Raw genomic sequence first — 13,443 nt, 5'->3', positions numbered from 1 at the left:
GATATTTACCAAAAATCTAGGATGTTCCTTTTCACCTCTTTGTTTTTCTTCATGCTATTACTCATTCCTGGAATAACATTCCATATCCAAGTCATTCAATGTAAAATCTATTCATTCCTCAAAATTGCATTAAATCCCACCTCCTTATGGACCCTCTCAGGACATTTATATCCTTGGGTTTTTATGTTTATACTACTACTTATACTTAATGATTATATTCTGCCTATAATATTCACTGTTGTTTCATATGTATTCCTATTAGACAAGAAAACTCTTTGTATTTTGAGTGTGGAGTTTTTGCTTTATGTCTGTTTCTTGTAAGGCTTTGTGAAATACCTAAACTTAGGGCCTTGATAATGACTTGAGTAATTAGGGTTGTAATCATATAAACAAGGAAGAAAACTGTTAAATTTTTCATATCTATTGAATATAGTTCTAAATATATTGATCATGCTGGGATATCTACATTGTAATTATTTGTTTCTTCCACAAACATTCATTTGTCATTCAGTCCAAATGATTTTTTGTTTTCAAATCAAGTATTTTTTACATCGATAAATAAGTGTTCTACTATCACAGGCAATGATGTTTAAACACTTTGGATGCAAAACTTGGAAAACACACACTGGTCTACTGCAAAATATCTTGAATTTCATATTAAAAATACAGTGTTAATTCATTAATTATAAATGCACAGCCATTTGGTGGTGAAAAGAAAACAAGATGTCAAGGGCAAATAAAGAATTCATTGGTGAAGCAGTATCTTGAACAGGGACTTCTATTTGTTTAATGTTCTATGTAACTTTAATAGTACTCAGCTGTCGGTGGTCTATAGTGGTTCTAGCAATGAGTGGATTGACTTTCCTTTGTTTGCTTTGCGACTGAAGGATGTTTGCAATATTAACAAGCACACTCACACATACATACTCACACGCCATAACAAAAACCCTGACCCAAGGATACCATATGGCAGGGGCCCTGCACCTGAAACCAAAACAAAGCCAACAGCAACAGAATCAGTGTTTGTCTTTGGCTGAGAATTGGGCTGACATCAATTATACTTTTGAACCTGGATTGAATTCAATGCAAGCTTGTCAGTTGGCACTTTAGAAAAATGAATTAAACTAAAACTGTGTTTCCTTATCACTGACTTTACCAGCCAAACTTTTTTGTGCATGCCTTTGACATTTTATTTGGAGGAACTAGGAGGGCTTTTTTCAAAGCCCTTCTTGGGCAGGTAAGCAGAATACATATTGTTTCCTGGGTATATGATTTAGATAGTTCAAACAGTTTTGCCAAGAGATCAATGCTGCATAATGGAAGATCAGTGAACTACTTTAAGAAACAGTTGGAGAAGTAATTTCATCAGTTTAGGATAACCATAGGCTATTTTTAAATGAAATGAAATTTTAGAATATTATGGTAAATTGATTCTCAACTAAATATCAACTTTCAGCTTTATAAGATGATTTTAGCTACATTTCTAAGTGTTAAGTAACTCTTCACATGTTTATGTTACCAGCAGCCTATATTTTTAAACTAATGATAGAAAAACAAAGAGCTATATTAGGCATTTTGATGAATCTTGAAGAGGCAAGACTTCTTTCAAATATTCACTTATTTACTACAATTGCACTCATTTTTAATATTTATTCTCCCTTCCTCTAACTAAGTTTTCACCTATGTTTTAAGTTCCTGTTGTACAAGAAAATAAATTCTTTGAAAAGCTATGTGCTGAAAAATGTGTTTACTTCCTACTTCAAAAATACAGTGAATGTACATTTAGAAACTGGATTTTAATAAACACTATAAAATCACACAGGCCATTAAAACACACTTTGTGGGTTTCAAACAGTTTTATTTAATAATACAATGCATTTTCTTCTTAAAACTTAACTGATATTTCTAGAATAGATTTTCCTAGAAATAAATATTTTCTAAGAAAACTTTACTTTGAATTTTGGTTTAGGGGAGTTTTAGGGCTTAAAATGTTTTAAATAAGATGGAAGATGATACTGAAAATTGTGAACTGATCAGTTTCTTGTGAGAGTATATACAATTTCTTTCCATTTTTGCCACTATTAACAAAAAACACAGTTTTAAAAATTCATGAACAGTTTTTTTTTTTCCCCAAAATGCCATGTTTGACACTACATGGGACAGAATTGTTGGCTGTCAATTTTGCTGATGAAGAAGAAATAAACATTGGTGGTTTGTCTTCTAGATCTGCACTTCCAAAATGGGAACCACTAATCCTATATGGCCATTTAAATTTAGATTTAATTTAATTCTATTTAGTGGCAATTGAGCATTTGAAATGTGGCTACTTCAATGGAGAAACTGAATTTTCAACTGAACAGTGCAGATATAGAACATTTCCATCAGTGTAGAAAGTTCTATTTGACAGTATTGTTCTATAGTCTTTGGTGGTATTGGTGACCACTTACTACTCAAAACATCCTTATTATTTACACTACTTAGTCATAATCTTCTAAGAAGACGAGTGTAAAACAGTATCCATGGTTGAGAAGTAAACTCTGTGGTTGAGAAGTAAAATCTGGTGCTGAATAGTTGAGTGAGTTCCCACAAAGTCTCATGGAAGATCAAGGGGTTAGAATAAATTTATTCTATATTCTCTCTCTCTCTCTCTCTCTCTCTCTCTCTATCTATTTATCTATATTATATCTATATATCTACTCTATGTTCTAAATACCTATCATCTATCTGTATTATATCTATATATCTATTCTATATTCTATCTACCTGTCATCTTATCTATTTTATATTCTATCTATCTATCTATTATCTATCTATCTATCTATCTATTGTCTTACATGATTACACATAAGACTATACTGCCTCAAATATAAATGTCCTGTCTTGGTTATATGGGAAAAATACATTGTGTTGAATAGTTTCGGATTTATCCCAAATAGCTAGCATTGTTATGCATACGGAAAGTTCTTTCGAATTCTGGTCATGTAACCCCCTAAAATTCCCCCTGAATTACTGGGTACCTATTATGAGTCATGATTTGTTTCATTAGTCAGCCCTAGACCTGCCAGGAACAATAAATTTATACATTTTCTCAAGCACATTGGAAAATAAAAGTGATTTTGACTTGGAAATACAGCCTTACAGAAACCATATCTGAAATTTAACTTCCTTTCTGATTCTCCTTAGCCACTTGCTCTTAGAACAGTGAATCAGAAACACAACTACTCTTTTAACTTCTACAGTTCTACTTCCCCATTCAATTTCACTTGGTTAGATGTAACAGGATGATGGAGGGTAAAACATTTTTAATTGATGTGATGGCAGAGGTTTGTGCTGTCTTTTGAGAGCCAATTATTAGCATCTCTTCCCAAATCTGCTTTTAGTGACATCACGCTGGTGCCTGGAAATCATTCCTACTGATAATATTTACATCATGGAAATCAGCAAATGCTACAAATCAGAGCGGCTCCACTCCAGAGATCTGTTGGTTAAGCCCCACCAGCATATCACTGACTCTGAAACCATTCCTACAAGCAACAGCCCACTTTTCTACAATGCTTCTCTACTCTGTCTACTAAGGACTAGGTATCCAGTGGTTTTTGGAGAAAATCCTGAGTGGAAAATAACATAAAGATGACACGCAGGAAATATTGGGTCGTAAAAATTATGGTTAGGTCTCTTCTAGCAAGTGATTTGATCAATTCAGTTAGTTACACAATTTCATTTTTTTTAACCCAGGAATTGAAGGGTAAAGGTTCATATTGACTTTCTTGATCAAGATTTTACCATAATCTAGCATACAAGGAGAACCTATCACCTATGTATTTATTTTTTACCTATGCAGCAACTCTGTATGTAAATAGTACAAGATTAACATAAACCCAAAGTAGCTAATTTGTGCCTGCCAAACATTAATACCAACCTCAAGACAGACTTCATCATTGTCCTTGCCTAAACCAGACTTGTGAGGGCAGGAGGCAAAACTAAACTTGAGGTATGCATACTTCCTCTGAACCGTCAATGTACAGATCTACTTCATTGAACACAATTGTTTAATTTCCTTAAAAATCTCTGACTTACTCTAGAAGAGTCAGATAGGAAAGAAATGCTTCTTTTTGCAATAAGTGAAAACATGCAAGGTATGTTTTCATAACCCCAGTCATCTGCATCTGTAACTTATGTATACTAGGGATGTCTAGAATGAGTAAAGAAAAAATTGCAAAAAAGCCCAACTCTCAAAAGTTTCTCCTTATTATAAAATTTGCACAACTAAAGATATTGATAAGCAAGAGAACAGCTATCATGTTCCTATATCAGGTCTCCTGTATGCTGAAGCACGTGGAAATGTGTCTTGCAGAATCAGCAATCAGATATCATTAGATGTTCACACATTGCAGCTGATTTAGAAGATGTATTACATGACTGGAATCATTAAAGTGAAGAGTCATGTAACCTGGTGGCTCTGAAAGTTTCCTGGGATATTTGCAAGCCTTGAATCTCCTTAAAATGGCTTATTAATGCTGGTCACTGGCCCATAATAACAGTAAAACTGAAAATAAATCACATTATCATGAGAAATAAACTGACCTCATTTTTACATTTTACTGTTCTGATTTGTAAGAAATGGAAATCATGTGTTTAGAAGTATATTATATTAACATTTTATGTGTTTAAATGCTTCGTATTTCCCCATACCATTTCAATATAATGTTTTACTTGTTCTCTCTTTGTACTCAAGGACAAATTTTGCAGTAAAAAAAATGACAGGAATAAATAAGAGCTGTCCTAGATGTAGCACTCTCCATTTGCAAGAAGTACAGGGACCAGGGAAATTTACTTACAAAACTATTCAACTAATAGATGGATGATAGCCTTCTGAATACTGGTGGATTCAAAATTATCAGAGGTTCCTCCACAGATTGGTTGAAATTTTCAAACTGGTGAAAATCTTGCCAAGTGTAAACATGAATTACAATTATCCATTTTGAGCCCTGGCCTTGTTTTAAAATACTGTATAATAATACTTGAAACTTAAGGATATTAAAAGTAGAAATTGAAATATGAGAAGAACAAACTTTAGAGAATTTATCATAGGAATAAATGCAGTGGTATCTAAGGATGTATGCATAAAGATCTCCATTAAAACATTGTTTGAAGTGACCAAACCTGGAAATACTCTGAATGCTCATCAATAAGGGAAGGTTGACTGCATTTTTAACACATCCATTTTATGAAATATCATTTAGCTATTGAAAAGAATGAGTTAGACCTAAGCCATTGTTCTGGAAAGATAGCAATTATGTCATTAAGTGAGAAAAGCAAGTTGCTTATGAAAACATATTGGATAATTTCATTTACATAAAGCAAAGACAAAAAACATACATAAGTTAGTTCTTTCAACCATCTTCCACTTAGCCAACACACCTAACTCATCTATGTCATCCACTCTCTCTATAAAACGTGCAAAAGGCACATGGATTATCCCCTGAAAGTTGATTACATGAACTCATCCAAACAGTCCTGTTCCTACCTTTACTTACTAAGGATCAGCTTTGTTTGTTACCAGACTCCTTTGTGCCACATGCTACTGTTATTGGAATTTTGACATCTTATGAAATGTTACACAAAGTGATTATAAATAAATGTGATAAAAAAGAGTTGTTACTTCATGAAAAACAAAATTTTAACTTTGAAAAGATGCCATAAATGAAAGTCACTGATAAATATATTGGGAATTTAAGTGTGGGCAAGAACACTGTGAAAAGAGCAGAGAAGAAAATTATAAAAACACAGGAAAGTTCTACACTAAATGGCTTAGCAAATGTCTTCAAAATCTTGAACCACTTGAAAGAAACGGAAGCTGGAATTTTTGGTGTGATTTCTGCAGGAAAATTTACAGACAGGTGGCTTATACTCTAAAAAATACCATGTGTTTAAGTGTATGTGACTAAATTAATAAAACATTCAAGTTATGTGTGTATCAGTTTTATGCTCCATTTGCTGAGCAACTACCAGTTATGATAGAGATAGATCTTTGATCATGTGTATTTGTACATACTGTTGAGCATGGAAGAAGATGTAAAAGGATACAGTTGTCCCTTCCATGGGGGATCGTTTCCAGGACCCCCAAATCTGCAGATGTTCAAGGCCCTTGTAAAAATGTTGAGCATTTGCAGAAACCAAAATCTGCAGATGGGCAAGGCCCTTGCATAAAATGGTGCAGGACAGTCAGTCCTCCTTATCCGCGGATGTGGAACCCGTGGATAGAGAGGGCCAACTGTATATATCAATTTGTTAACATTGGGTATATGAGTAGGAGGCTAGGGAGTGAAAAAGAAAAGGACAGAAGAGAGACAAGAAAAAGTGCTGTGACTAAATAGCAATGCATGCATGGTGTTAGATATGTAGAATAATATTCTATCTATAGTATTGCCATATACATGTAAAAAATAGAATTTGCATGCAGGCAAGCTCAAGGGCACCATGAATAAAGACAATGATTTCGTTAGGTGATGGAACAGTGAGTAGTTTTTGTTCTGACTTTTAGTTATTCTAATGTAATGTTCTCACTAAAGTAAAAGAAGTTAACTTTTTTTTTTAACAGTGGAAATGAGAAAATGTGAACTTTTGTGGCTTTACTTCACTAGAGATTTTAGAGATTTCATACTCTTCTATATGTTACTAATTTTACTTTGAGAAACATTACATCACCATTTTTAAGACATATAACCTGGGGGGAAGGAGAGAACCTATTTTAAAATTTCTTAAGGGAAGAAATTAAATGGCATGGCAATTAAAAAATACTACTGAGCAGAGAATACATACTTATTTCTAATTTCCCTACTTTAGTACCGATGGCATCAGTGGCCCCCCAAAGTGGCAATGTCAATTCTGCAGTGAGAATTGAGAGCTGAATTAAGTAAATGAGTCAGTATATGTATTTTTCACCCTTCCTTCAAAACTAAAGGGGGGAAATGAATAATTTAGCCTCCAAAAACCTAGATCTTGGGAGATGTTAAGGCTGAAAGGTGTTCCCTGTGACACTTGTTTACTAAATTTGTTTCATGATAGAGTCCTGAAAGAATTTCAAATACAATTTAGATCAAAAGAAAAATAATTTTTGATGTTAATCTGTTAAAATGTATAAGGAGTTGTTCACATGGAAAAACTTCTGTTAGATCTAATATTTCATATTGAAAAATAACTTCCATATGGTTCTTAATTGTCCCTTTGCTAGATATTAAAAGAAGTATTTCTATTTCTTTGCTCTTAACCTCTTTGCTCTTAAGAAATGAACAAAATTAGAACAACCCTCTCTACTCACCACTTCATTAGGCGTCTTCATCTATTCACAGTGAAAGTCAACATTTTTATAACTTTATAATATGATTTGAAACTTACAGAAAAGTTGACAGAATCATATGAAGAGCTCAAATATACTCTTTACCTAAGTTTACAAGTTTTTAACATTTTTACACCAGTCACTTTACATTGTCTATTTATCTGTCTATCTATCATTTATCTATTATCTCCCTCTCTCACAGGTCTGATCTATTGTATATCCATATTTCAGAATTACTGGAGAGTAAACTGCAGACATCATATCCCATTTCTCCTAATACACCAATGAGTGTTTCCTAAGAAAAAGGTCCTTCTCTTAAATACCCATAGTACCATTATCAAATACAGAAAATGTATCATTGATTATATGCTGTCATCTAATCTGCAGTCTATATTCAAATTTTGCCAGTTGTCTCTGTAATGTTCTTTTCCATGTCTCTTCCCCTGGCTTCAGGATCCAATCCAGGATCCTACGTTGAATTTTGCTGTCAGATTTCCTTAGTCTCTCTAAATCTGGAATTGAATCTCAGACTTTCTTTTCTTAATTAAAAAAAAAACTTTTAATTTCTTTTTTATTGAAGCATAGTTGATTGTACAATGTGTATTCAATGTAATTCAAAGTATAGTTGAATTACAATGTGTTAATTATTGCTGTAGAGCAAAGTAACTCAGTTATACAAATACATACATTCTTTTTCATATTCCTTTCCATTCTGGTTTATCACAGGGTACTGAATAGAGTTCCCTGTGCTATACAGTAGGACCTTGTTGTTTATCCATTCTATACCAGTTTGCCTCTGCTAATCCCAAGCTCCCAATCCATCCCTCTCCCACCCTCCTCCGCCTTGGCAACCACCAGTCTATTCTCTATGTCCCTTCTCAGACTTCCTTTGCCTTTCGTTACTCTGATAGTCTTGAAGAGTACAGGCCAGCTGTTTTGTAGAGTGTGCATCAATTTGAGTTATTCTGATATTTCTCCATGATTAGATTTAGGCTCTGCTTTTTCTTTCTTTTTTGTTTTTCAGAAATACCACAAGAATGATTCTCAGTGCATTATATCAGGAGGCCCATGATAACTATTTATTCCATTACTGGTGACGTTAGCTTAGAATACTTGATTAAGATGGTGTCTCCAAGTTTTCTTCACTGTAGAGTTACTATTTTTCCCAGTGTTATTAATAAGTATTTTATTATTATTCTTTTAAATTGCTTGCATCCCTTTATTTTAGGCTTTTCTCTTAAAACAGCATTTATATGGATTTTTACTCAACATTAGATGGTGTTATTGAATTGTAGTGTTTTGTGCATTTCTCTTTATTGCTGTAATTGTTACGCATGTCTAAAAACTACTGTTCCTTTCATTAATTCTTCATGATGCGTTTTGAAGTCCATGTCTAATTCTGATGACTATTTGCCTAACTCTACAAGGTTTCTAACCACTTGTTACGTACAACAATGCAGTGCTTAGCTTATTATGCTGAAATTATTGTGTGTGTGTGTGTGTGTGTGCAAATTTGTGTGTGAGCAGGTGCATGTGTGTTTGTGTTTCTGCCTCAAGATGTGATTTTTCTGAGTGTGGCGACCATGTAGTTATTCCCAGACTTTGAAACCATTCTTGTCATATATAAATAACACCTGAGCCACCTGCCATGTTGTGTACCTCCGGGGGTGACCGCTTACATTACCGTCTGTGAATGGACCCTCCTGAAACACAACTCTAAGCAAATGAAAGATACCTCCTAGAGTTGTGCCATGTGATGACCCTGAATGACACTTAGTAAGTAATACATAGATGCCTATTTATTGCTGCTTGTCTTATCTAGACATAGTGCTACAGACATGCAGTGATCTTGATTTGTCCAGTGTTTGTCTCTTGGAACTCCTGATTCCAAGATCGTATGATTCCATTCCCATTGCTTTGTCTATTTCAACGATTTCAGATAGTTTCTCCTTATTAAGTTCAAAGTTCTCTTCACATAACAAATATACTGTAGAGTAGAGGCCCAGGTGTGGGAACAGAGAGACTCCTCTAGCTAGTATTTCTCTCTACGAAATAGATCCCTAAATGGATCCTGAACTCAATCATTCTGAGTTGGAAGCAATGTCATTGTAAAGGAGATTGAGCAGATATGAGAAATTGCTCTTACTGAATAAATACTTTTCTTCATGGCTTTCAATCTTCACTCTTTGCTTCCTTTTTTTTTGCGGTACGGGGTCCTCTCACTGTTGTGGCCTCTCCCGTTGCGGAGCACAGGCTGCGGACGCGCAGGCTCAGCGGCCATGGCTCACGGGCCCCGCCGCTCCGCGGCATGTGGGGTCTTCCCGGACCGGGGCACAAACCCGTGTCCCCTGCATCGGCAGGTGGACTCTCAACCACTGCGCCACCAGGGAAGCCCTACCTGTTGCTTCTTACAAAGCTTTTTGAACTTTCTTTTTCATTGTTCATTTCTTTTATTTCCTATACCTTCTGATAATGTAAACCGTGCTTGAAGAATTTGTCAGGTGCTCTTCGTGGTATATTGTCTGGTCTTTCGAGTACTCTACTGGCACTTCTTCAGGAAATGTTCTTCCCTCTACTATGACTACATTTTTCAAATAAGACTGCTACCTTCTTACAAATTTAGACACATATTTCAATCACTATGTGTTGCACAAGGCATGGCTATCCAGCCAAAATGAGAAATTTTAAAAAAATTCCGTAGGTTTTTTTAAACTTGAAAAGCTGGAAAGCCAAGAACTATAGGCATCTATGCCTTCAAAGTATAAAGAAAGCCACCCTAATGAAACAAAGGCAACACACAGAGAGTAGCCGAAATGATAGACAAAGAGAGCTCAAAAATGTTCCTGGCAGTGTTCAATTCCCTTGTCATTTCTTTAAGAGCAGGGACCTTAGGCTGGCTCATCATTATATTCTCACTGCTTTGAACAGTGTCTGACATAACATAAGATTTTGTGGAATGACTGAATCTGGCTTTATCTTAAAGATAGTATATGTGTGATATCTTTAATGTTTCCAAAGGCTTTATTCATTTCCTTCTTCAAAACATAGATATATCTTACAGTGAAAGTAAGCCATTTATTCTTTAATATGAACCGCACTTTATCTTGTATTAAACAAAATATAATAAAGCATATAAGCAGCCCTTAGAAGACCCGCCTTTAATTAATTACTATTTAGCCCTATTACTTCAGGTTTTGGGAAATCTTCATTCCATGCTGAATAGCAAACAAAACTTGTCCTTAGGGACAACAAAATAGAAGGCTTTCCTGTGTTGGTTTGCTTTTTTTTTTTTTTTTTTGGTGACATGCGTATTGTTTTAATGTAAAATGTCTAGGAAGACACCTTTCAGCATATTTCTCACTGCTGAAGTAGAGAAATATGGCAGGGTGTCTTGGCAAGGTTCCTTAAACCTATGGTTTGCTAACCACTACAAAGCCTTGGCATACAGGTCTGACCTCTATATTTTCAGACTTGTCTCAGGAATATGTCCAATCCTCCAGTTTGTACTAAGAAAACTGGCTCTCTCTGATTTGAGATAATAAACTAATTTTGAACATTTCAGCCTATCTTATCCAAGGACAGAAAAATCATCTCTGAACAGATGACAGACATTTTTCTCCTATGCAATGTGTTCTGCACTCATAGCTGATGCTGGAGAAAGTGGTTTAGTGTACAGCTACTTCTCTGTCTCCCCTTCCTCTTATACACCCATTCTGGCTCAGATATGTTCCATGGACTGGAGTCTTCAGACTGGACAGTTGCCCAGGTTACTGCCTGATACTGGTCCAGGAAGGAGAAGAAAGAAAAAAGGTACCATCTTTCTGACATTTATGGATTTATTTTAGATTAGCTTTCTTAATTGAAAGACGTGGGCCAGCAGATTAGCACCCGCCATCAGAATTTCTCACTTCATGCTTTGACCAATAGGAAAGAACCTAGAAACAGCTGTAGAAAATCCCTCTTCCTAAAAGCTTTCCCACAAAAATTGTCCTCTGTATAAGAAGGGTTTAGCCGACCAGGCCATGACCCCCTTGTTTTACCTAAGGGCCAACATAGTTTTCCTCATTAGCTCCCACTTCTAGTCTCTTGATCCCACGCCCGGTCTACTAAACCACAATCCCAAACTCCAGTCTCATAGGCTGTGAATCTTTATCTCTCTTATGTAATTACTACCATTCTCTTTTCTCAAGTATTTATTCTGCTTCTAGAATCTGCCAAATTGCCTGGAAGGGACTTCTGTGATTTTTGATTTGGACAGAATCCACTTCCTAGAAGCCCCTTTTGCTCTTTACCTCTTCTCCCAAACTTGGCATTTGTTGCATGCCTTATCTTTACAGATTTGGTTCTTGTCCATTTCTTGGAAGAACTTTTTCCCTAAACCCAGCCAGCCAGCCTTGGCTTACGCTTTCTTTCCTTCAGGAGTGATCGGTTTATGTTCTAACATAGCTGTGCCTTATTATCGTGAGCGATTTGTGAAAATCAGTGTCATCATCATTAAACCACCCAGGACTTAAGTCCTGTGACCAAGAACCTCAACTAACACTCAAGAAAATATTGACAAAACAAAGCCTTGTGCAATTCATCGATCATTTAGGCTTATATGAATCCTATGTTCTGTAGTAATTCAGAGGAGTGGGAGTTAATGAAAGTTTTAATCAAAGCAGAGTATATGGAGAAACTGAAATTTTTAAATGACTTCCAGTAAAGATTTTTGACTTTTAAATATAGAAAGGCATCAGGCAAATGATCACATAACATTGAGCCAGCAAGGCTTTTGAAACCTGGGACTAACAAACACATGCAATGGTTAAGGGAGATTACCTGAGAGTGATGTTGGACTTTGATTTGAAGAGGCCGACTCTGAAATCAGGGCAGAATGGGGAGGTTTGCTAGGGGGCTGTCACAGTAATCCAGGGAAAATTTTATTAAGGTGTTGTACAGTGTAAAGATAAACGATTATGCAAATATGCAACAATTTATATGAAAAATCAATAAGCCTTAGTGACTGAATGGATATAGAAAATGAAGGAAAATGATGTTTTGAAATGACGCTTCTTATAGCTCGGGAAATTGAGAAAATGGTAATAGCTTCTGACAAAACACAGTCGTTAGGATGGGAGGTTCTTTTAGGGATGGGTGTGTGTGCAGAGTTCAGTCATGGACGTGATGCTTTCATGAAGTCTAAACTGAAGTATCTGACTGGCTTTTGGAGTCCTGCCACTTGAATCGAGTACTGGACTGGAGATAAGGATTTGGTTGGTATTCATAAAGGAGCTAGGTAAATCCATGAGGAAGGAGTGTGTCTCAATGATGAAAACTGAGAGATTAGCAGAGGCTAAATAATGAGTCTTAAAGAAAACCCATGCTTAGCTAGGAAAGAAAAGAGAGATTTGATGATTCAGGTAGTTACCAGTAATGAGCCAGTATATTATCAATTGTCAGGACATAAACCATGAGTGAAGTTTTGAAAATTCTTAACAATTCCTGCCGACTATAGTCAATAATACTGCATGCGTTGACTATTTGAAAGTTGCTAAGAGAGTAGATCTTAAAAGTTCTCATCATAAGGAAAAAAAAATTGTAACTACGTATATGGTGATGGATGTTAACCAGACATTGTGGTAATCGTTTTGCAGTATATGCAAATATTGAATTATTATGTTATCCATCTGAAACTAATATAAAGTTATGTGTCAGTCATACCCCAATTAAAAATAAAGTAAAATGATCCCTGTTGGTTTCAGAAAAAGATTAATCCTAAGCATGAAAGACTGAGCTATTGTGACCCAAGGAGCACTGGTTTGAAGGTCTATACTGAGTTATCTCTTTGATCCCCCTGTTTTCTTTATCAAACACTTGACGTATAATCTTGATTACTTTTTAAACCTCAAATTGACCTTGGAGTTAGCCTTAACTTCAGAATATCTTTCAAGCTGGGAACAACTAGAACTTAAAATAAACTTAAAAGAACCAATTCCACATTTTTTTTTTTTTATCCTGGGTTTTGCCGTAGAGCCAAACTGATTTCAGAAGGGAATATGGGGCAGGGAACTGGTTTGGGGAAATGACAGCCACAATTTAGCTTTCACAAAGGTTTGTCTTCT

Source organism: Neophocaena asiaeorientalis, unplaced genomic scaffold, assembly GCF_003031525.2.
Source record: "Neophocaena asiaeorientalis asiaeorientalis breed wild unplaced genomic scaffold, Neophocaena_asiaeorientalis_V1.1 scaffold388, whole genome shotgun sequence".
NCBI classification, from domain to species: Eukaryota; Metazoa; Chordata; class Mammalia; order Artiodactyla; family Phocoenidae; genus Neophocaena; species Neophocaena asiaeorientalis.
This window is presented reverse-complemented; position numbering follows the sequence as displayed.